Consider the following 25,765-nt stretch of genomic DNA (forward strand, 5'->3'; position numbering starts at 1 on the left):
GATCCTTCTTCCTTATTCTCTCTATTTTAAATTCCATCCTCTGGTGTAACACGCGCAACACCATTCACCGATTCGGTATCCGTGCTTGTTACCAACAGAAGCAACCTTATTCTTTATCTTTTGTATACGAATTTATACATTATATACATTAGTTCGTAACATTTTCCTCAGCCAGAAATTCCACAACAAATTTCAAACACGCTACATCCTCTTCGATGAAATACAATTACACGATGAATCGGTTTTGCAAAGTTCCTTTAAAGAGAAGGATATATACGTACAAATACGATTAAGAGAGTGTGGTATGGCAATGCGAATGTTATGGTATATGCGTATGTACGAAAGCCTGGTAGAAACGCTTCTCAACGTAATGTAGGGACAAATCGCGCAGCTGTACGTCTACCACGAGGTTGCCGCGCTACCATTGTAATCTGAAGTTGTGCACGAGGGTGGAGACGACGATGGGGACTAGACGTCTCGTATTAACCCACCAACAATGCAAGGGATACGAATGGTTAGCGTAATTTGCTAGTGTCGAAATTCGCGACTGTATAGTCTCTAGGCGTTTCACCCTTCCTTTCTGTCCCGTCGAGAACCGCTACCACTACAGACCCAACGATACGGTTTCCCTTTCGATTTTCGCATGCCAGTGTCTCGTTTCGTAGAACGCGTTCCAACTCTACCGCGCTAACATACGATCTTCTATCGGTGCATATGGAAGGCAAGACACTGATATGGTGAATTAAATTTCGCACGTGAGTTGGAATATTCGCGGTTCTGTAAAATATCCATCGCACGGAAAAGAAGCAAGAGGCTAATTTAAAATGCGGTTGTAATATTTAATAATGCGACGCGCTCGGTGGTCTCCGACGATACTCGCAACCATTGTAATTCGAAATCCTTCAAGCTAAACTCTGCGCTTCGCATTAACTGTCAAGCCTTAGGGCTGAGTAGTTGCAGCAATTTCGTACTGGAGGAATTTGCAGCAGCTTCTACCGCGAGATACTCGCGTAGAATATCCGTTAAGTTTTCGAGGAATTTGAATTATCCACAGGATATCCTGGCTGCGGATACTAACTTTTCGATTCCTGTAATTATATGGCATCGAAGCTTCCCCTTTGTACAGCCACTCCGGCAGCTTTCCGACCACAACTGTTTTGTTATCCGCGGTTCTATCATTCGAACACTTTTCAACTTTTCTCGATATACAGGAATATGTGGAAATTCACCAGGTATTACGTAGTTTTGTTAAACGTTACACGAGCAGGTTTAAGCGAAAGCGACGCGATTTCGACGACGTTCGTGAACTCGTTAATTTTAATCAACAATGTCTCAATTAGAGGTTCGTGTGTACAAACACTGTCATCTGATTTAAATACGTTCCGGAAATACTTCAACGGCACGAAAGAAACATTGCTATACATATATCGTTTAAATGTCCACGTTTATATACCGATAGTCGAGAATTATAACATTTCTCACATATTTCTCAACTCGTATCATCCGCTTCTTCTTGATCCTCATGCATTTACTACCTATTTTCTCTTTTCTGGACCGTGTGCTATCTAATTTATCGAACTATAACTCTTTTTCTACTTCTTTTTTATTATTAACTCATTTTTTACTTTTCTGTTTTACTTTTTCATTTGCCACATTACTCTGTGACTTTGTACGATTGCTTTTATCTATTTTTATATTATTTTATTATGTTATTTGTATGTTAAATTGAATTAAATTATCTGGACAAAGTTGCGGTAAACGCTAATTACACTGAAATCAAAAAATAAGTGGACTGTAATGTCGTCTACGTAATTTTACTTAGTCGCAGCTCTGAAAACTTTCGTTGAAACGATCACGCCTGCTGGAGAGTCAATTAAAAGTCAACAAGATAGTGGGGAAAAGTTTCTTCAGGTATTTCTCAAACACGAACCGATAAGCGTTGCACGACGAGCAGACACGGATCGTAATTTTGTCATGGATTTAACACGTTGCTTCCGCGTAGAAGATGTCGAAAGGAAAACAGATTGTCCGGTTTATTAAAATTAAAAATTATACTTATCGTCGAAATACGTAATCGAAATACGTTGTTAGTGTAATTGCATAAACGATCGACGATAGATTAGAAAAGGAAACATCGAAAACCAAACCTTGTTGCCATTTCCATTCAAACACGTGGGAATTGTCTCGAATGACAAATAAAGTTCCGGCGAACGCTTAAAGCTTTTAGGAAGAGAAAACAAAACGCCGGTATAACCGAGAAGTTGTTCGGTAGTACCGCAACTTATCAAGGCAATAACCGAAGCGAAAGGGGTACGTGTTTGGTTTACACTCGCACGAATGTAGTAAAAAGTGTTTCTCGCGATCCTCCTTGCTTTTACTCCTTCGACTCTCGAGAAGAAACAACACCGGATTGTGTGAACTATCACTACGTCTTTCCTCGAGGTTGGCTGAACTTTGACGGGATGCTATATAACTGGAGCGACTATCATGAACGCGCAGCAGGTCTTTTCTTCTTTTATTTAACCGAAAATAGTCGATAGCACCTGCTCCAAAAGCTTTTGGATTTGGCAAACGAGCGCGTTTACTATCGTTAAGGTGAATGCCATGGGGTGATTTATCCTCTTTACTTTGTCACGACACCGACCAAATCTCTCGTGGGTGGGAGACCAAGAACCGACAAGAAACGGAGTAAAACGAATCGTCCGCCTTACAGGATCCTCTTATCCTTAGCAGCAGTGCGAGGACAGATTGAAAAGTTCTCGTTGGCAGAGTTTATCCCTCTCTTGCTCTGTCGTTGGCACGAAAATTCGTCGAGCCGATCGAATTGATTACCGCGTATCTTCCCTTAATCGCATTAGACATTATTCCTTGCTGGGTTAACGAGTTAGGTGGGAGTGATCAGAGGATCAGAAAGAAGTCTCGAGGAAACGCATCGAAATCTCTAAAAAGATTTATTTCAGTAACTCGGCACGCGATTTTCATTGTTGCGATAATAACGAGACAACCCCGGATCTTGGCGAGGACAAAGCTTCGGCGACAAGAACCATTAAATACACCGGCCACCAGGTAACCGACTAAAGAGTAAAAGTACAATAGATAGGCGACAATTTTATGTAAAGAGTGGTTTAACGAATGGCATTGTTATCATTTCGAGATGAAAAATTATGGAAGCTCTCAAAGCGAATAGTGGTTCGGGGGAGGGGAGCGGGGTGAGAAACCGTGGGACAGAAATGAAAAGCGTGAGAAGAAGCGGGCACCTGCTGTGTGGGTAAATCAATAGCTTCTTCGCAAAGAATGAAGAAAAAGATGTCTGAATAAGTACTCGTGGTTTCTTTGTCCGCTCGATTATTCGTCCAGCGTCGATTCAATGGAACGCGACTTTAATAAACCGATCTTGAAGATTCTTGAATTAATACTTCTCGCCTCGTTTTAATCTTTAGATCGAGCCTTTCCCTGTCGAGTTTGTTCTCTCGTTTTACATACTTAGTAAAATCAAACCTCGTAAAAACGTCCAATACGAGTGAAATGTAAAAACGTTTGCTCGTTCGTTCGATTCATTGTTTTATTTCTGGCATTTTTCTCGTACCAGATAAGCCGAATATTAATGAATTTATATTTTTCCTATTTCAAAGGAGGAAATGTTTCAAGTTAAACACGCGTATTTTAAACACTTTAGTAAATTGCTGATGCGTAACCATGGAATATTTTTCTACGGTGCAGTAACTTTTACGAAATTATTATTATGCGTACTGTTTTTAGTTTCGAATAAAATCGAGTACGATATTTAGAACGTACAAATTTATTCATTTTTGTTTTTAGCAACGGTTAAAGCTTACCCTAAATAACGAATAAGGTTAACAAAAATATTCTAGCGAACAACGTTTCGCAAACGCATAAACCATTTAAAAATTGTTATCTGGTATGCACACTATCACTGCTACACGATGAAAAAGATCGTCGTATCAAATCTCGATCGTATATTATAAATATCGGTGTTTTTCCACCAAAATCTGACGCGCGACCGATACTGTTTTTTTATAATTTATAGCGCGTTCCATTCGTTTTATTCGCTTTGCTTCTTTCCTTTGAAGACTACGAATCGAAAAAGAAAAAAATAAAAGATGGAATTGGTGCGTGGATATTCAAATTCGATTTATTTGTATTATATCATATTTCCCTCCGATGAATCGTTTCAGTCGCTTTGAGTCGCTTAATTATAATATAGATTTCTTGATTATCGTTTATTATCGTCGATATTCTTGTAACTTAATCCAAAGCAAAGGAAACGTCGTCTTTACTGATTTGTTATAATTCTTGAATTTTATCATTGTGAAAAGATAACAGAAGACTCGACCAGAGTATATAAAAATTCTTCAGAAACATTTTCTTCGATTTATTTGTTAATGTTGTTATTAAACCCTTTTTACGAAGCCCTTTTTTGCGTTTATGCTAGTACGGTGTAACTTACCATGCGATCTACTCTCTGTTATTTATCGCGGGAAGAAACAAGAAACGTAAATTGGAAGGATTCACTCGATTCGAGGAAAAACTCCATGTGCCTTTTCCAAGGAAATGTTTATGTGTCTTTTTTTCTGTTTTTTTAATGAGCGAGCAACGTTCGCGTAGAATATTCCAAAATGTGGTTTGAGAAAGAAGCAAAGAATAATTTGTGTAACGTTGGTTATACCACGCGATATGGAGGTATATAGGTACATATTTCGAATGAAAAAGTGCAATATTTTGCTGGATAACGTCGCCATCATTTGTACCTGTTGAAGCAATTTCGTGTACACCGAACGTTACCAGGACAGCGCTTACGATTGCTAGCCATTTCTATTGTCTTAAACTTCGACTTTTACTGCGACTTTATGTCTCTCGCTGGAAGACTTTCCGTTGTCGGGAGAATTTTTAACGATGTCACTTATATCCTAAAATAACAGAAAGGTAGGACAAGAGTTTGATAGTGACATCCGTCACTTTGTTTTTTAATGGTCCCTTTTTTATAGGGCGAGTAACGATCAAGCACGAAATAAGCAATAACGCCGATATCAACATCGAGAATTCTAGTCGAAGAGAAATAGCGGCACCTCGTTGAAACGGGGCAAAAAAGAGGATGCGGAAAAAGGACGGAGAACAGAAAGAAGAGAAAGGTCCAAGCGAGGGGGTAAAAGGAGAAAAAAGGTAAAAAAAAAGTATAAAAGGAAGTCGAAGGCAGAGGAAAGAAGAGAGAAGAAGGGCGGATAAAGAGAGCATAGAGAAGAGGGGTTTCACAGGCATCTCGTCAAAAAAGATGAAGTCACCGTGGTTTTGGGGCGGCACTGAGAACAGGGGTGGGTGAGTTCTTTAAGGTAGGAGGCATGCGCGGTGTCCGGGGGTGCAGGACGCCGTCAGGGGGTTAGTCGCTTGCCAACAACACGACGCGCCGCTCGTGTATCGCGATCGTTCGACTCCATTTGCCGCGCACTGTCCTTTCCGCTTCTCCTTTGCTCGCGTCTCCTCGCTTTCGCGCATTCATCGACGCGTCGAGCGTTGTACGTGATCGCGGTACACTCGAACGCGGGATCTCCAGTTCCGCGCTCGTCCTTTTCCATCATCCTACGCGAAACAGCCAGTCGAAAGTTTGCTTCGAGTGCACAGACATTAAGGAAAAGTTTCGATTCGATAGTGCTAGGTGTTCTCTGTCGTCCGCTGTATTCTCACACGTAGCGAGATACTCTTTATCGTTTCTTCGAAAGTGTTCCTGTAACAGTTACGAGTTTCTTAGGAGGTATTATGTGAAGATGAGAATCCAGGTGGAAAGGTCGAGGACTTTGGGAACAGATATCCGTTACGAAGTACGGGAGCTTGCTTTTCCTTGAACTCATGCTGTTGAAAAGCGTAGCTACCGTCAGCGAACGTTGGCAATTGTTTGACACGATGCGCGGATCGAGGTGAACTTTCGCGGGAAGAAAGTGCGAGTGGACTAAGGTGGTTGCGGAATTTTGTCGAAATCTTTCCTGTCGAGGATCAAGTTTTATGGTTTTACACGGCACAGATGCGCTTTTCTGTCCAACGAAACAGTGCTGTGATACAAGTGGCCTAAACCTTGCCACAAGAGTACTGCAACGTGTTACCGCCACTGCAGTGAATGACGCGAAAAAGTGTACGTAACTTCGATCGGCCTCGTGTAAGACTGCATCTCGTTGCTTTTTGGATCTTACACGTTACCAACGAGCAAGATAATCAAGGTATCTCTTTTTCTATTTCTAATTCAACCCAATACTACTATACTGATACTTGTAATTTGATGTTTCTCGCTATATTCGTACTAAGAGAATCGGCGATGAAACCGTCGCAACACGTTGGTAATTTGTTAAGTATATTCGACGGTTTGATAGATCGTTGAAATTGAAACCCTTTAATACAATTCAAACGACAGCTATTTCCTCGAAAGGACAGGAATTGATTTAAGAGATTTTATCCAAAGGAGATTGAAATCGTATCGCGATACGAACAACTTAGCCGAGTAGTTATATACAAGGGTATACGCACGTAATAGGTTCGTAATACGTTCGTTATAAAGCGAATATACCATGGATACTTATACGCGCGGCTAACTCGTGCAAATGCATTATGTAATACAGGCATACATTGAAACTAATTAGATAACTTTGTTTTCCGTTTAACAATGAAATTGCTATATTACCTAGTAGAACGTGTGCTGCACACGGAGCATCGATGCATGGGTTAAGCTCGTTGGTTTTGTAATTTAATTTCGAAATCCCGCTTCAGGCTAGGATACTAAAGCGCTATAGCTAGAGAAACGGAGATAGCGTTTCTACATAGAAAACATAAGGCAAGTTATCAGAGATTCTACACGAATTTTCACGCTGAATAAGCAATTTGTCCTATTCGCCGAATAAGCAGAACTTTCGGAAATTTACGCATATAAATATCCGAGGGAATTTCTTTAACGACGAAATTTTACGAAAATTCGAAAAACGAAAAATGTCGAAAAACGACTTGCTACGAGCTCTTGCAATTTTCCAGCGATGGACAATATTTGCGTTACGTCAAAAATATAAAATCGAGGCTTCAACGATTTCGTTAAAAATGCAGAAAAATTGATAACGTGTCGAGAGATAATTGTTTTTATTTTTCGCATCGTGCGACAGTGTCCATCAACGTTGATATCGATATCAGCTGACATCGTGCGTCTTTCTCGCTGGGATTAAATGAGTGACATTCCGTGCATTTAGTGCCCGATTTAATTGAAATTGAAACGCTATTTCGTACATCGTATTGTGCTTACATGGCGATGCGCTTTCCGTAATGGTCGATTTTATTTCGCCATGGCCGATAAATACTATAATTTCGGGCCTCGCCGCCGCAATTACCGTGAAACGTTAGGAGGAACACTTACGATACAATTTCGTACGAAATGTTGTCGTAATTCTTCGTTGAAGTAATTGGAGAGGGGAGTTGGTAGTTTCTAAGGGAAAGATTCATTTGATACCGGCATTCCGCAGCATCACTGGCATTATAATTTTGGAAGAAAAACGACAACTACGTAGAGAAGATCTTGAATAACAACGATTCATCTTCATTCCTGAAGTATAATTTTGGCAATTGCTTTTTATCGATCGGCTAGGTCAGATTACTTCGAAATACATGCTATGTCCACGTTGGCGAACATTGGAGATACTGTTTCGTGCTATGTACTGGTTCGTGCAATAGCTAAAGAACGGATTAGGCCGATCGGTGTACGGCCACTTCAGAACCGATCAATCATGGAGGATTTTTATCGTTTGCCTATCTGAACTATTGTCGTTCGAATAATTATGCAAATATGATTTTCTTCGTGCGTGCATTGCCGTGGAATTTAATTAATAAACACAAAACTATTTCGTATTGGTCGGATGAGCTCGTTCGTTTTATTGGATCTTCGCTTCTACGAGAATATTAATACCTTATCTATGACTACTTTCATGGCGTAAAAATTTTTTACCTTGAGAGAGATATTTTAACATCGATTCTATCGTTTGGCTTATGTTACGGGACGTAAAATATTTCCCTTTCTGATACTTGATTTTTACAGCGTTGAATAATCAACGTATCGACGATCGATCGTATTAATGAATGTACATACATCGCTCTGAATAATTGTTCGTTAATTACTGCATTCCTGTACCATGCAATATTAATGTAGCTATTACGGTAGAAACGTTTTGGTAAAGGTTGGTTCGTTGCTCTTTCATTCGGAAAAATTCATCGAACAATTTAAATGAAGTTGTCAACGAAATGACAATAACTGCTATCGTGTGGCTAGCATGCAATTAACGTATTAATTAAATGTAGAAATTGCTGGGACGTTTAATAATTGCCACTTCTGTATTATTATCGTTCGGATAATAATCGTACGAAATTTTGCAACGTAACTACGTCCAAATGAAATTAATATAATAGATGATGCGTAAAACTTTGCGAAAGCAATGTGAAAAGCGGCATGACGGAATAAAAGGAAGGAAAACGGATACTTAGTCATCTTCGATGATGTCGATGTCGGAATTCGTGTCGACGTGATTGAGAGAGAGAGCGATGGACGTTGGATAATTAATTACTTTGATTGCTATTAGAGAAGAGGATCACGTAGGCTGCTGCTTCATTCAGCAAGCCGGTCGTCCTATGCATTTGGTCACGTTGTTAATTGCCATTTCATTTATCTGTGGTTTCATCGGGATTTCCGCAAAAAGAAGGAACCTTGCGGATAAATGTTGTCCGAAAGACTTCGTTGATAAGAAGGTTAAAGTTCCCATTAGAAAAATGTTTTCATCGTGAATGACTGAACCGGCAGGGTCATTTGTTAAAGAGGCGTAATAAAAAGACGATGTTTTTCATTTTCTTTTTGGTTCTGATCGCGAGTGCTGTTTTGTCACGAGAACGCGATCCGGAGGTGTCGATCGTAACAAAAAATTCGATTTCATCCGACGTTGACACCTGAGAGCCGATAATGATAGATGATTCCTTTCCGTCGGCTCTTCTTTCATCTATGAAAATACTAGCAGACGTTCAGCCAGCGCAGCTATCTAATGGAGATCGGCTGACAGGAATTTTTCTAATGGCTTTTCTTTTTTTATACATACCTTACGGAAATTACGGTTGAACACTGATATCATCGTGTTTCCCCCCCCCCCCTTTTTTTTTTGCCAGCAAACTTGTCGGACGTATGGAATTACGTTATTTCTAATAGGTCACCGAGTTTTATCCGGTTTTGTGGATATTCGGCTGGTCGTGTAATTGGACACAGATGCCGTGGTGGCTTTCTGAAAACGTAGATACGCGCAATATGTACATACGTATAGATAGGAATGTACACATGAGCCGGAATAATCAAGCGAGCTTTGCGTTTTATTTTGCGCGCTGTAACACGCGCGAGGCGTATCGAGGCGCCGCGCCGGATAAAAATTATTCTCTATTAATAGTAATGGTGTTCGGATATACAGCCGCCGGAGAAATCCCTGATAATGGAAAAATACAGAGACGCGACGGTTAAACCCTTTGGTAATGTCACGCCATGCCACGCCACACCGACATCAAGTCAACTTTCGAATTAGGTCATATATAGAAGAGGATGCTCGGTATCACTTTCGAGAGTGCATTTGAATATGTATGTAAATTTAAATCAATTAACCTACTATAATATATCGAAAATGCGAGCAATATCGCAAGAATATGTTTGCCATCGTACACGGCAAGTGGTGACGTACGTACACAGTTTAATAAAATCTGACATTGTTAATGTACGTTAAATGATCTGTGTGCGCGTAAAAATAAAGATACAAAAATTATTGGCCCATTGTCAGATAGATTGATAAAAAGTGGCGCTATCGAGGGATTCGGTAAAACGTACGATGCTTAAATTTAAATCGCAAGTGGCTCGTCGACGTTAATTTATTAAACCGTTACTCTGCGCACATTGATTTCGCGTGAACTATTACGTTGTGCGCTACTTTCGCATTAACTCATTTATTATAAACGCATCGTTAACCGTGTCACGATATAACTATGTTGAAAGGTAATTAGTGCATCGTACAGCAATATGTTGCATTTAGCGATATAATACGTCGCTCCATTCGCCGAATAAATTACTTCCTGTCGGTTTAGATAAGCTTCTGACTACTGGACGCATCATAAATTTCATAGGAAAAAATTCTTTGTTCTACACCGCGGTTAATCTAGGAAGTGGTCGAGTAATTATTCTACATCCGCTTTATCCCTAACAACTTTCTTTAATTCGGCTCACCCCGTTTCCCCGAACAAATCAACCATAGATTTGACAAGCATACCTAAATTACATTACAAAGTCTCGATGACGAAGTACAAGCAGCTGCAGTAGATTAGTTCCCGTAACTAACTATAATTGCATCTGTCGCGGTACCGACTCCTCCGCTCGGTGTTTCTTCTCGAGTGCTCTTTGATAATTAGGGGAAAGTTCGAGTCCAGCTAACGAACTACGGATCGTTGTTACCTACGGTCTTGGGCAGAACAAAAGGTGTAACGGTAATAAAGGTCGTACGACGATTGTAATAGATGAAAATGACTCAGAAAACCACGATACAAGTAAGATATAGAACATGACGAAACAAAGATGATAAATGACAACGGGGAAACAATTCGAAATAAAGTGACGAAAAATGGTAAAAAATAGAGGTGGTAGATGATATTATGTAAAGAGGAATTTCAACTTTGAGAAAAGATAAAAAGCGATAGCGGTAGAACGAGAGACATTTGAACGTTCTACGTTCAGAGCGTTTGATCCAATGAGTTGGCTATAAATAATGTATTTTTGATGCTTATCGCTCGCGATATACTTACTTAGGTTCGACTGGTGCAATTGGGCTGTGTGTTTTTGGCCCGCGAGCCAAAGACGCTTAATTATTCAAAGACAAGAGCAGTGTCGTTAGGTGACACGACCGCTGCTATTACCTCTATTTCCGTCATTCTCTTCACGTGGTTTATTAATTTATTGTATGGGCGAATTTACTCGTTCATAAACGTCAGCTTTATCCTTTATATTAGCAGTAATCTTACTTGTTAAGTAGCTCTTTGCGCAGGAGTTTCTGCATGTAGTATACCGGGCACTCAAAATCTCTTCTATTCGACTTTCTACGTCGACAAACTTGTGTCTTTGTTGTGTGCATCTACAGTGTTGAAACACAATCGTACTCTAAATTTAACAGTGCATAAATGTACATAATAAATATTTACAGAAGCAGATATACAAAGGAAAAAGAAAATGGTAATTCCGTCTGGAGTAGAAAGCATTTCGCGGCTTTAAAAAACGTTGCGCATATTGGTCTGGCACGACTAGCTTTGCTTCGATAAAGCTGGGTGATTTAAAAAAAAAAAGATAAAATGCTTAAACGAATAGGAATATGCAGAGATCGTAACATTTCGTAGTTCATTCGTTGTTATTTTAATGGGATTACACGGACGATAAAAGCTGTAAAAATTGCCTCAAGAATTTCGTTATTATCGCAACCAAATTGCACGTTGGAAAACAAAGATCGACATGTAAGCGAGAATTTGCACGCGAATCAAGTATAAGCGAAGATTAAATGGGCAAGAATTTATTGTGTCCAGACAGCTGGAATTGGCAGCAAGGTTAATAACGACTAACGAAATCACAGTGACAAGTCCTAGAACGTGACCACCTTTTAATTACGATAGATTATCTTTGCTCGCAATGTCCGACGTTGATAATAATTTTATGACACGACGCGGAAACGAAACTGCTCGTTAAAACGACTGTAAACTAGCGGTAACTCTCCTCTGTGACGTTGGTTTGAAATTGAATCCTTTATGGCTTGATTGTTCAACCTTTCTGTGAATAAAAAAATTGTTACTCTTAACGAGCACCTTTGTTCTCAGCTTTATTTTCATCAATGGAATACAAAAGATTTTCTGGCATTGACGTCACGGGCAAATTTATTTCCAACTTCGATCCAGGTATAATTACGTCAGAGGGAGAACCAAATTTCCCCACTTTTCGCCAATTCATTCTGCGAGACTTACCCAAGAAGGGACGAATATAGAACACACGGAAGAAAGAATTTCGAAACAAAAAAGTCACTACAATACGTCGCTATGAAGTCAAGTTCGACGCGATGAATATCGAGGGAACGATACTCACGCCGACGGCTACCACTTTTCTCGATGCATCGATGCGATTCTCCTTTTAAACAAAGCGGCGATCTTAACCCGCATTGCAGAACCTCTTTTATTTCCTTGTTTTCAAGCCGATATCTGAACGAATCTCAAAGATCCTTGCCAACTTATTCATCTCTTCCCAATTCATTGTCAAAGAAACTTAAAATCTCCCTCGAACTTGTACCTTGCTATCGATAATTCATTTTCTAAATTTAACTTTCTATAGGCGAACGATTTTTTATATTTTTCCTTATCGAGATACGATGGTCTTTATAATTCGATATCGTTGTATCAGGTGTCGTCGTGATTCCACGTTGGCTCGTTTTTTAACGAAACCGTACGAAGAAAATGCGAAGGGTTGTTTCTCACTCGAGATAGAATCTACTCACCAGGTGATATCACGAATAGGTGAACGTAAACGAAAGTGAAAGGATAAAAGGAAAGAGATAGGGGATAGAGTAGGATCCGTAAGGTTGACCTCATGATATACGATGACCATTAGGAGGTTCCCGAGGAATGAGAGAAGCAAGAAGAGACCAGCTTTTGTACACGTATGTCAATTTCCTGGCCTACTGGGAAAACGTATTACTGTAATTTTACATGTAAAAGTTATTATCTAAATTTGTCGGAAAATTGTCTGCCAAACTTCTAGCCCCGTATACTCCGTATACCAGTTGGATTTTCATTCCGCTACATCGAATTCTGTTCGATCTATGCAAACTAAATTAGCATCTGCCGCGACTCGTTGCCCGGTTCGTGCTATTTACGAAAAATAGATAGGTACATCTTTTCAGCCACCGGATAATGCGAATAACTCGATTCTACCTTGGAAAGTATTTAGGTATGTACATACGTACATCAGGATGAATGCGCAGGCGGATTTTTTCTTTATCGATGCAGCGGCAATGCAATGCGATGCTCGAGCCATTCGAACTTTTGCTCGCAAGAGGTTGTTCCTGAATGTGTTTAAATAGACGTTCCATTCACTTTTCGTTGATTCATGAGAAATTATTAGTCGGATGAAACGGTTATAGGATGGAAAAAACGGGCCGAATTGCAATTTTTCTCGAACACGAAGTGACCTCCTGAGAGAAAGCAGATGGCGTGACGAATATCGCGTTCGACTGGTAATTACCAGCTGGAGGGTATACCATGGGTAATCAAACGATCAGACGTTGCCGTTCCCAGCGGAAAACCAACCCTTCGTGCCACCTTGCGTCTACATATACATCCTGTCTTGAAACCAGCGAGAAGACTTATCGGATCTCGCTAAATATGTCAGACCTACGTCTTCCGGTATCCGGGAAACCTCATCGAAAGTGACTTTATTCGATATCGATTTGCTGTTCGTTCCCCTTTCATCGATCGAACAAATTGTTTTCATACCGCTTGCGGAAAGAGGCCGAACTTCCGAAAGGCCTCGTTGTTAATAAGATTCATAGGTCGTTGTAACTCGTCTATATTACGTCTAGATTATCAATCCAAGTCATAAAGAATGCAATCTGGTTATTTTTGAAGTAAACCACCGATGTACTATTTGCTCTGTCATCGGGACATATATGTCTGGTTTCTGGGTTTAGATCGTTCATGACAGGTAACCACGTTGGAAGATCGATACGAAAGTTGGACTCGTAAGAATATCTCCTTTTTTGAAACGCGAATAACGTGACAGGATCGATAGGCAAAGGCAAACGTCGAACCAAACCGAATAAACTTTCAAAAGTGTACAATAACTGCGCCCATGGTGGAACTCTGAACGAATCTTTTTCCAACTTCGTGGAATGTTGACAGACAGAATCGTTGATCGAATGAGTTGTCGCAGTGTTATGAATTAAATCGAAAAGTCGATGAAAGGCAGGTTTCTAGGTAATTTATTTATATAATGTACATTATAGCGTTTCGCTTTCTTAAATATTTCAAACCTCAGAGCTCGTCTGCATTACATTAACGACCACGGAAATTGCACTTGACGCACGAAAGAAATCCAGATTCTCGCTCTTGCAACGAATAATCTAAAGCAGTCGCGCACACCTTTCACACCTTTCATCTTGCAATTTCTTCTGGAAACAAACAACGGTGCTAGTGAAAAAACTGGTAAAGTACTTACTCTATGTCGCAGGTATTTTATGGATTTGGTTGGTCTCATTTTTAATTAATGACGAAGATAATTCGCGAAGATAAACGATTTTTTTTTTTTTTTTTGAATCGTTAAAAGTAATTTTTGTTGGCGTTCGCCTTTCGTTGGTCGAAGCACGAGGTTAATTGGCAACGGGAATGGTGATCAACGTGCCACGATTAGTGAAACGCGCATGATGATGAAATTAATGAAAATTTGTGAGCTGAACCGGTTAAACGCGAACACAGGCTAGTAAACCGATAGGCTTTGGCCGACTTACGCTTGGTCGGAACAAATAAAAGAATAAAAATTACCGTGTTTCACGAAGGTTAGGCAGAAACGTGTCGTTATATCGCAGGGGTTTGAAATATTCGATGAGTCAGCGCGCTTCTATGGGTTCCCTTTAAAACGCCATAGCCTTTCGCGGTTAAATATAAATATAACCGACTAAATCTGGGTGAATAGCCCCTGCTCCAGTTTGAGGTTAACGTAAGTCGTTAATCCAGGGTCGTAATCCAACGCGCGATATGTAATATTCTTTTGCACGGATTTGCGACGTAATTTGACGAACGATGTAATCTATGGAATTAATCCAAGACGGTCTGGAGCAACGTGTATAGGATCAGATTATGCGGAATTACGACCTCGAGGAGGGAGAAATCGTTTGCGAACAGCCCGGTCGAATAAAACATGCAAGATGAGATCGGATATACGTAGGGGATGATCCGTTGACGCATCTGTCGTGCTTATAAGGGATGTTCCCTGTTGTAGGCCCCATGAGACAGTGAAACACGACCCACGTCGAACCGCGGTTAGTCACGCGTGTCAAATGAGCAAACTTAAACAGATTATATGCCGATTGCTGGATATTTTGGCTGAACCATGTCGTCGTGAAGGGAGCCTGACTTTTGCGATTTCGTTGACAGATGTGCCGGCTAATTTCGTGTCCCTTTTCCCTTTTTATCGTCCCCGTTTTACGATGCCGAGCACGGTGTGCGTTTAATAGCATATTACAGGAAGAAAATTCCACTCTCATTTTCACTTCACGACTGTCTGCGTTAGTATCGGGAATTGGTTTTATCGGACTTTTAAGAACGTCGTAGGAATTTGTCGTTGCAGCAAACGAAACAAATACGTTACAAGAGAAGTTTCGTAAAAGAAAAGCTTTTATAGAAACAACGAAACGATACGTAATGTTGGTTTACTTGCTTTAAAGTTTAGTCACGAAATAAACACGGTATATATGTTATCAGAAATTGTGCAGGTTTAATAGAATGTGTAGAATATTTGGCGAACTTCTGTCTGACAAACCGGGCCGGATGCGAATAATGAAGTTTGTTGAATATGATAGAGGAGCAGGTTGCATTGTCTTCGCCGAATATTTGCGAGAACGCCGCGTTATTTGCTCGTTTCGAGATGGATGAAACTGATGTATAAGTGGTGAAAGCACGAACTCCTTTCATTAAATAATTATTTTCAACCACCACACGTGTATACCTCTTCGATGGGATAAAACGAGAAAACCGACGTCTAAATGTATAGGAGCAACTATTTTGCCGAATTTTCCTCGATTCACAAACGGAATACATAAGACTGAGAGAAAAATGTACGGTTCGAAGTACGCTTCATATTCTATTCCCTTTTCCTTTCGTCTGATCCTTTAAAGCTGGTAACTCGATAGTTTGAGCGATAGTTATATGCCCAAGGAAAATGACTCGTTGCCTAAGGTCAAACGAGCATCGTGAGAACTAACGAACTGGATGGGTAGTAACACCATGACGGCACAGAAGCGTCTTCCTCGAATTCAAGAGACTTGGATTTTCCGTTTAATTAGCCTCAGGTCAAAATCAACGTAACTTATTATCCGAAGAACAGTGTCAGAAAGTTGGATCGATAATGGCAACTAATTTCAATTTATCCGTTCAATTTATCGTTACTTTTTCCAGTGACCTGTAAAGCAATCCTAGCGATAGACGAATACATCAGCGGTTGAAGTCCGCATGAGCGTGTCGATTCTTTTGATTTACCGAGTACGCCGAGATTGCCTGGCAAAAGTTTGAGTTCAATCCAGACTTCGTTGGCGCACGTTGCGCTTTGATTAATAGAGAAACGCAAGCCTACGCTTGGAAAATGTATGGTAAAAACGTTGATGAAGTTGCAGCGCGGTCAACGATCGTTCCACTGAACGCATCGACCGATATAAATTATTCGATGGTTATAACAAAGTAACGCAAGGGTAACCTTTGACAGAGGATGGTTTGGAATCGAAACCGAAGTGCCGGAACGGCTGCAATTAAAACTGAATGGAACCGGCGCGATCCCACAGCCGATGCTATCAAACAAACAGCTATTAAATGAGAATTCGGATTCGATGTACCCAGACGTGTCACGAGAAGTTGGAGAGAGCGCAGCACAGAATTCACAGGCTGCACTCCTTTCACGGTACTTGGAACGTAGTCTGAACGTGATTCGATTCGGTACACTTCGCCGGATGACGTTCAAGAGCCAGCAAGGGCTTGAAAGATCGCGATAAAATCCAATGATTAAATTTTAGTCGGCTGTGAAGAGAAATGCTACGTTTCGATTTTGGATTACGCGTAACGGAGATGAATGATCGTTCGTTAAAGCAGTTCAGTACAGAAAATAACGGGTTTAACGGTAGAATGAAAGTTCTGAAAGAATGCGTCGTTTTAATTCCCGACGAAGCGATTCAGCGAATGCACGCGCGTTCACGGAAGAAATGCCTGAACCTTCTATTATTGCCTTTTCTTTCATTTCGCATAGCTTAGCCAGCCGTGAACAGAACGATATTAACTTTCACCGGGTCGGTACTTTGATTATTATATACGATTTCCAACGTTTAACATAGTATGACACTATACCAAAAGAAGAAAAAAGAGAAAAGAAAATAAATGTTTGATACGGATTTACTGGAAGATATTCACAAACCCCAGAAGCTTAAAAGATAGTCCACGAGTTTACCGAACGAACCTTCCAATCTCGATTTTTAAATTCTCTTTAAAGTTCCCTTCTATCGCGAGCTAGAATAAACCAAACAACGAGGAAGACAATACATACTGCAAAAATAAATCGAACAAGATGAGGAATTTTTCCGAAGATTTCCTTCGAACTTGAGATCTCTGAAGGGATTTTCCGCACATGGTAGTGAGCTGAATAGATCGTGGTGATAGTGCTGTTGCTGGTGTATAGGTGTCGTTCTGAGGTACCGCTATTTTCTTCTCATTTAGGTGTCGTGGAAGAAAAATCGGACTACGGGTGCCGGAATTTGAACCGTCAGTAATCCTCAGCCAGGCGTGGCCCAGGAACTGTATCCGTGGATCGCAATGTGCGTTCCAAATTTCGATGTTCATGTGTCCTGCAGTTCACACATTGACACGCAATTAGCTGCGTTCTTCATCGACCCACGAATCAAGTGATCCACCGTTCAGGGTAATAATCGTCTACACCGTGTGTATGGGGCACACGGGCCGCCGCGCCTCTAACTCAACTAAAGCCAAGTTAAAACAAAAGCATACCAAGTACAAAATATCCCCTCCTGATCTTTGAAAGCGCCAAGAAGATACGGATAAGCCCCTCCAAAGAAAAATCGGATAAAGGGTGCCGATTCGGGGGTGCCAAAATCGGTACGGGGGGATTTGAATCGGGGTCTTGAACGTTTGTAACTAACGGCGCTAACCACTGCTTTTTCTTTTTTTTTATAACGTTTATTGTCCAAGAAGATGAGTATTACATGTGTATGTTATTCAGAATAAACAATGAATTTCGGTTGTGGAGTGGTTTAGGCCGATAAGCGACGGTACGACATAGCCATACAATATTTTGTGTATCGGAATTACATTTTTTTAGCATTACAATTTATAATTGAATTTAAGTCGTTGTAGAGCGGTGCTTATATAGGATATTGTTTCTTTCTTCCTATCTCTGTCCTGAAAACCTGGTCGCAAAAACAGGGCAATTCGGGCGCTAACCACTGCTCTGCCGTCGCCCGGTGGTAGTTTTGCTGTCGAGTGTCGCTATAGTAGTTTTACATTAAAGGAGCAACAATTGCGTAAAAAATTCATGTAAACAATGACCGTGAATCTATTTGTACGCGTTTGTAAGCTAAGACGAATGATTCGAACGATATGTAATCGAAGACTGAGCGAATGTTGATGTTAAAGTATCGGTTATCGAGTGAAGAACGATCCTCGAAATGCACGTAGAGATTTGAGAATGCATAATGTCACTGTGACATGTCAATTGATCGCGCGTTGCAAGACTGCGTATTATATGTGTGAAGCTCTTAAGGATGCAATGTAATCGGCAAAGTGTTGGAGTTATAGCGTTGTTAGGAGTAGTGCAAATCATATGCTGCCTGAATCTATCAATCTTACGAATGAAATTTAGATCAAAAGCTTTTTTTAGTTAAAAGAATTTGCTTTAGTTAATTGATAATTAAAATACGGTAGTATGTATCGCCGAATAACCGATCGCCTTTATGATCGATTAATTTTCTCTATTTAAAGTTCTATTGTTCGTAATATAACAAATACGATGGAATAATTTGCGTTCATGTGAAGAGCAAGAAGCGTCATTATCGGTTTGTACAATTTAATACAGTGGTTAGGAAGCAAGTGGTGTGACCAATTATCTAATCATCGAGAGACCAATCCTGATTTATACAAGTGCTATTAATCTGTAGCCAGAGTCGAGTTTCGAAATTGTTACGAATTTCGAATTAATCGCGAGATACCGAATTTTATTATGCAACGCAATCGATTTGTTAATCACGTTTCTCTTTACATTTTTACGAACTGGTAGTAATTTTTTCGTTTTTCATAACCGACAGGAAATTCTGATACGCAGTCTCGTTAAAAAATGAAACTGTTTATGAAGGCTGTTAATGAACGATACGCGCTATGAGTATACTGCATACCAATTATAATGGTTTGATGAATTATGGTGACGAGATTTAATTGAAGAGCGTTTGAGAACTCTGTCATAATGGCATAGCTATTAGTCCAATTCGGTGAATCACCGAAGGATTAACGCGAAAGGACCCTGGGCGCCGTCCCGAGTAATCTCGTTCGGTTTGATTTCACCTGCACACCGAGATCTTACGAGACATGGTATGTAGTTCAGAATCCTGCTTCCATCCCATGGCTTATACCGTGACAAATGGCTAGGTTTCCAGATAACGGTTAGAAGATCCAGGATTCGTATCTCTGCCAATCGATTGCTTTCAATTCAAGTTCTTGATACGTGACATTCTTTGTTTCTTGTTCTGGCAAATGCAATTTGAATTTCTGTGTATTCATGCACGTCACAGGCGTCATGTACGTGCACGTATATTGAAAAATTCGATGCATCAAAAAAGATCAACCTAAACGTTTGTTTGCTGGCTGCACAGCAGATAGAAAAAAATTGGATCTCTAAATATCTATTTCCGTTGTTTTCTTCTTTATTCTAACGATTTAAGAGTATCACTAGTGGCATATTTGCCAAAATTATTTTCGTTCCTACTCGGTCGCATTTGCATTTTAGAATATTAGATGTTTGCCTTGCTCTAAGAACGATCCTTGCGTTGTGTCGTACGATTAATTTGGCATAGTTCTTCTTCAAATTAACGTGGCCTGGTCAATGTAAATGTACAAGCCCAGTTATTAGACTTCCAGTAAATTACCTGTCTTGCACAGTGTAATTCAAAAGGCCTTCTCGATCCTTAGCAGCGAAGAATCTATGCTTCTTTGCAGTCTCGATAATATCAGAACACCTTAAAGGAATTCCGCTGATAATACGTATTGTTTCGACGCTATTCCTCCGTAGCTATCATATGCCAAAGTACCGCCGTATTATCGTGACGTAATTTTCCATGCAGACTAGAAATTTCTCTACCCTTCTCGTTTATTCCTCGCTTATTCTCGATGTTTCTCTGCCAACCACATTTTCTGTCGGGAATTTCTTTGATATCTGCCTGGTTTCGAATACACTGGAGAAAGCATGTTAACAGAAAAACGAAAGATTTCCGCGAAGCAATTATAATTTTTCCATAAAAGATCGTATACGTTTACTTTACCGTTGAGCGGTATTTGTGCGGAAAAGGTAATTTCCAGTGAATATTTATTCCTCTTACTTTCCTGCAACGCGCGCCACTGATTTTCATATTCTTTCAACTGATTTCACACTGGCGGAAAGGAGTATTGACCTGGAATGAAGCTTGGGACAGGTATCATTAATTATGTATCCACGTAGCAAGCATGTATTATATCGGAATATTGGAAAATACACGAACGAATTTTGTAATTAATGTTACTTCATGTACACTTAGCGAACGATAATTTATTAGTCCTCGTTGAAAATCTCGACGGTATCTTCCTTCAATTATAACAATTCGACGTGAAGTTACGTTGTTTCTTTGTGATTGTATAACATTTTACTGAAACTCCATACATATTTATATTTGCTTTGTTGGAGGCAATAGTATGTTGTTGGAATATTCGATTTACCGACTGTTTGGTTGTTTACGATTATTTGACGCTTAATTGATTAAAATGCCAACAAGTTCAATCGGCCGGGGAACGTTCTCTCGATCGATCGTATTCAAATTTATAACCGTCGGGTAACACCACCAAATTCGACAGGATTCTTTATCGTATTTGAGCGAAAGAGATAGAACCGAAGAGAAACGAATGATAATAAGAATTCCGATTTCCACTCGTTTCATTTCGGGTTCAGCGAGATGATCCGTCTTGAAATTGTGAATGCTGGCAGATCGTTTTTTCGATAGTTCGATGAAATGGCTTCGCCAAAAAAAAAAAAAAAAAAGAAAAAGAAAAAAACGGGAGAAAAAAGAAAGGAATGGATAAAGTTCGAAGATTCGAATAGAATTCAAAGCGACTGTCAGGATTGATAATAGACAAGGAATAAATGTAATTTGTCCGAGGCGTTTGGATCTTACGAGACGATGGTATCGCAAATATCACGACATTTTTGAAAAAAAAGAGCTGCTTTTCTATCGGTGCTTTTTATCGAATACGTCGATACAGGTACAAAGTAATTTCATAGCTCGATTAATCGAAGACCAATTTTCGACGGGACACGTACGATCCATTAATCACGTTGGCATTATATTTAACTTGGACTCTCGAAACGTTTTGATTCGAGGGTAAAGGGGATCAATCCGCTGCAATTGAAATCTTCTCTCCTGTATAGCTGGAATTCTCCGCGTCGTTCTCGCTAATTGAAAATAAAGAACATGATCGAAGCTTTCGGGAAAAGTGGAATCGCCGCATATCGATTCGGAAAGCGATCATTGACGTTTAATTGCGATAAGAATTTTTTCTACGCTCCTATTACCTACCCTGTAATTGGCAGGCATATTTACGATAAAACAGATTGTTAATGGAACTCGACAAGTTCTAAAAGACATATAAAACTAAACTAAAGAAGTAAAAGATATATAAACAATTTCATAGTTGGCCGTTCGTTAACTACTTGTTTGTCTGTCTATAAATATTCAACGGATTAGGTTATTTAAAGGTAACAAAGTTGATGAAGCTAGTAAGAAACGTGAGATTTAAGTTGCACAGTACCCGTGGGATGGTGTGTCCGCGCGGCAACTACCACGTTAAGCAGGTGCACTGTACATAGATCGCGCGGCATCGACCTTCTAGACGTACATACATATATACCTATATACGTATTTCGTGTCTATAATGGATGATGCTTCGTCGAAATCGATGCAAGATTGTTTTCAAAGTTCGAACTTATCTTTTGAACCATTTTTCTTTTCGCTTCTATTTAGATTCGACGAATCTTGTCTGTTATCCGAAAAACGTTCTAAAAGGAGACGAGCACTATGAAATTCATTACTAACCTACGATACGCACGACTGTCTCACAGACCGAATCGGTACGTAGTATTGCCGAGGAAACGGTGATTAATAACCACATAGGAGTGGCCTATTGTGCGGGTTTGCAATCACCGATAGTTGGGTTCCCCATTTTCGCGTATCAGCCGAGCAATAAAACACGTTAGCCCTTTCATCGGTGGTTGTACATTCATGGTGTCCTCCTATCCAGACGTCAGGACGCGTTCTGTCGCAGCATCTCCATTCTAGTTCCGTGTTGACCGGTCGATTAACTAGGCGGCCAGCCTTTGCCAAGGCGATAAAGTCAGCCGGGAACATGATTTATTCCTGATGGAGAACAGAACCGTGAGGTATTGAACTCCGGCGAATCATTGAATTATCGAGAATTTCGAAGAGTAGAATGCTCATGGTTGGTTAAGTTGGACGGAAAGGCAATCGAACTTCGTTAGATCGCAACGTTTATAGTCGGAAAATGACGGGATGGAGGGGAGAGGGCGAATGTTCGTCGGAACGACGAGAAGAGATGTAATAAATTACAGGTTAAACGAGCCCGCCGTTGATAAAAATAAGTCGGTAGTCGTGGTCGGCAATAATTTCCGTTTTCACACGGAGAGGGAGAGAGGGTGAATTGAACGAGAAATAGAGAGAAAGAGACAGAGAGGAGTTCAATCGACGGCCGGTGCAACGTCAATTTCGACGTACATTTACTCGGCTCTCGAGCCGCCGGTTTTGAAATGTAAATTTGCCGTGGGTAACAAGTGCGCGCGGCTCTGCGGCTCATAACGAGCCGACGAGAAATTAGGCCGGCGCAATGGAACCGCATAGCCACGCGGTCGGAAAAACGACCAGGGTTCGTTACGTTCTTTCTCCTTCACCTGGCTTCGCTTAGCTACTTTCTTCTGAAAAAGAAATTAGCGACGTGGACCAATTTCCCAGCAACCTATTCTTTCGCAGACATAAAAATGGAGCGAGCTATTCGATTAGTTGCCGCGAATCGTATGATCTTAAGTGCGTTCACTGGTATTTGGATGATGGGCATCGCGGAACTCACGCGATTGAGCACGTGATCGAGCACGCGATCGGACACGCGATCTAGCACGCGATCTAGCACGCGATCGAGCTCATGATCTCTTCTTCGACTTGCGGATAGTTATCGGATTACGAGAGCGAGTATGTCACTGACTACTCTAACGGACAAGTCGGTCGAGTCTGGACCATGTACGAGACTCAACTTTCATGCAGCTGAAATTTAAATCGGTGATCTTGCACGGAAATGATATTCGACCCGCGTGTAAGATAGCCGGTCAACAGCGTTTGCGATGCATAAACTTTCATTAAATCTTCTCACTGCAATCATTTCGGAGCTATCGTAGGACGGAGTTGCTTATTGTTATCAGCAGCAGCGTAATTTTCTGTATTTAATTAGGAGAAAGAAAATCGTCGTCGTGCTTATCGTCATAATTAATAAGAGCAAAGATATTTCCATATTGCATAACTGTACAAAGCATAATTCTAATGAAGGTTCTAACATTTCTGCAGAGTGTGACACAGTCGCCTGGTAATAGACAAGGCGAGAGGTAATCTCTAATGTTATTCAAAGTCAACTCCCAGTGTAAGTAGCTTCAGGTGTCAGCGTCATGTGTAAAGTTGTACATATCTGATACTAACAATTTTACGATCTCATAAAGCGGAATTCTCGCTGTACGATGAATTTCATTAGTAAGGCGTGCGTAGCAGTGCTCGCGTGTAAACTCATCACCGGTAAAATTTATCCCGCGTGTACCTTATTAAAACGCAACCCCCTTTTAATATTTGGCACGACTAGGTTGCTAGTTAATTTGCCCCTCTGAGACGGACTGCGAGATAACGGTTAACGTTATTCGAGAAATTTACTTATTTTGCGATTCAACGCCGTTCTCAAAGCGAATACGGGGCAGGATTTAACTTGACGAAACTGTTTGGAACCTGGTTCCTCTCGCAACGTTTGGATTTCGGCCTTTCCATACAGTTCACTTTAGATACGATGAAAATTAAATTACTTTCCTTAAAAGGATCTCTTCCTCGAAGCTTTATAGAACGCTTTCTGCTGCTTTACGAATTTATAATCAAATTCATTAACCGATAAATTCAAAATCAGGAAAAGAAAATTGTTTAAACAAACCGTTCATACACTCTAATATCTTAGTACGATAATGCAAAGATGCGATCGTTAAGATATATTACGATGTAATTGGCCGTATGTCTAAAAGTTCTTCTTTTATTATATGTACCAACACGATAATCCCGAAAGAGCAACAAACTGCGGACGCAATACCATTAACGGTCGGATTTTTTGCTTCAATGGATAGGTGGAACCATAAAGGAACGTTGCGACATTCGGTGGAGGAAGATAAACAATTTACTATATTTCGTTCGGCACGCTTAAACTCATCGATTTTACAGACTTAGTGGTCCGTTTTATTTGTCGATGTACGATGTAGCAATGTAGATTAGTTTTCTCTTTTCTGTTCTTTTTTTTTTTTCATGTCAAATACTAGGTCAGTTCTAGTGGATTAACGCTGTTGCAATTAACAATCCACGAGAAAAATGTAGCGCCCAGCGTAAATTAAATGAGGTGATTGGATATTTGATTTGGTTTGATCGTTTGTAAAAGTTGTGTCTCGTTTCAAAGAATCGTGTAACGAATGTAAAGATTCGCTATTGATACAGCGCCTGGTGCAAAAGAGTTTCTATCGTAATTCGAAGTTTCACCTTCAGTTTGTTCGCACGAACTTTTTTCTTCCTCGATGCTGTCCTGGCCGATATTTGCACGAAAAATGCGACGAAAGATTTTCACCAGTGAGCGGAAGTTATTTGGGTGTTCTCATTTCCTGTGTGCATCCGCGTACGAGAGTACGTCGTTCTTCGAGTACTAGCAAGATGTTCCGCAGGTATTCCGGATATAATAAGAATATTCAGGAATTTTAGCGGTAGATTATCTCTCGACCGAATTTCATTCGGATTTCACCGCGGAATACATCTCTTGAAATTCGTTGAACAATCTCGGAAGGGAATAAACTTGCCTTTCTAGTATATTTTCTATTGATTTTAACTTCAGTTGTTTACTCATCTCTTCCTGTTGCCCGATCTCGAGACGAGCTGCTTCGCTTTTATTAAATAATCTTTTAAGACGATTAATGAGGTTTTTCATTAGCTTGTTTAAATAAACTTGTTGTATTTATGGGCAGATTCCGAACGTAGTCTAATTTCATCTGAAAACATTTGCATACGAAACAATTTCTGTTCTTGACTCGATCTTGAGTTCTGACGTTAAATTTTACTTAAACTTCGGAAGTAGGGTAATGCGTTTGCAGAGCAGTAGTTCAATAAGAAAATAAAAATAGGGGAAAGCAATTTCGTTTCTAACAAATTTTCAGCAGAATCTTACGAAGTCTGTATCGCAAACTTTTCTTAGAAAATTCATCGAGCCTAGAAGTGGATTTTGGAGCAAGTGGCTGGCAGACACGGCCCTTCGTGCTGTTTATGTATTTTACTATCTACGGATACTATTCAACTAGTTGACTTGACGTGTCCAAATTCTTTCTCCCTAT

At 40.2% G+C, this 25,765-nt stretch overlaps 1 protein-coding gene and 1 pseudogene across 1 annotated transcript in view; one reads left to right on the forward strand and one right to left on the reverse strand.

Annotated features, from left to right (window-relative positions):
- The first annotated feature begins 5,382 nt into the window (after positions 1 to 5,382).
- Positions 5,383 to 25,765, forward strand: part of LOC132906280 (zwei Ig domain protein zig-8-like) — a 42,392-nt gene continuing 22,009 nt past the window's right edge. The window contains exon 1 of the mRNA XM_060958319.1: positions 5,383 to 6,227. The gene's annotated coding sequence lies outside the window, so the exon portion shown is untranslated. The remainder of the gene's footprint in view (positions 6,228 to 25,765) is intronic.
- LOC132906592 (5.8S ribosomal RNA) lies at positions 17,604 to 17,758 on the reverse strand (annotated as a pseudogene).

The sequence above is a fragment of the Bombus pascuorum genome, chromosome 4 (assembly GCF_905332965.1).
Source record: "Bombus pascuorum chromosome 4, iyBomPasc1.1, whole genome shotgun sequence".
Lineage (NCBI taxonomy): Eukaryota > Metazoa > Arthropoda > Insecta > Hymenoptera > Apidae > Bombus > Bombus pascuorum.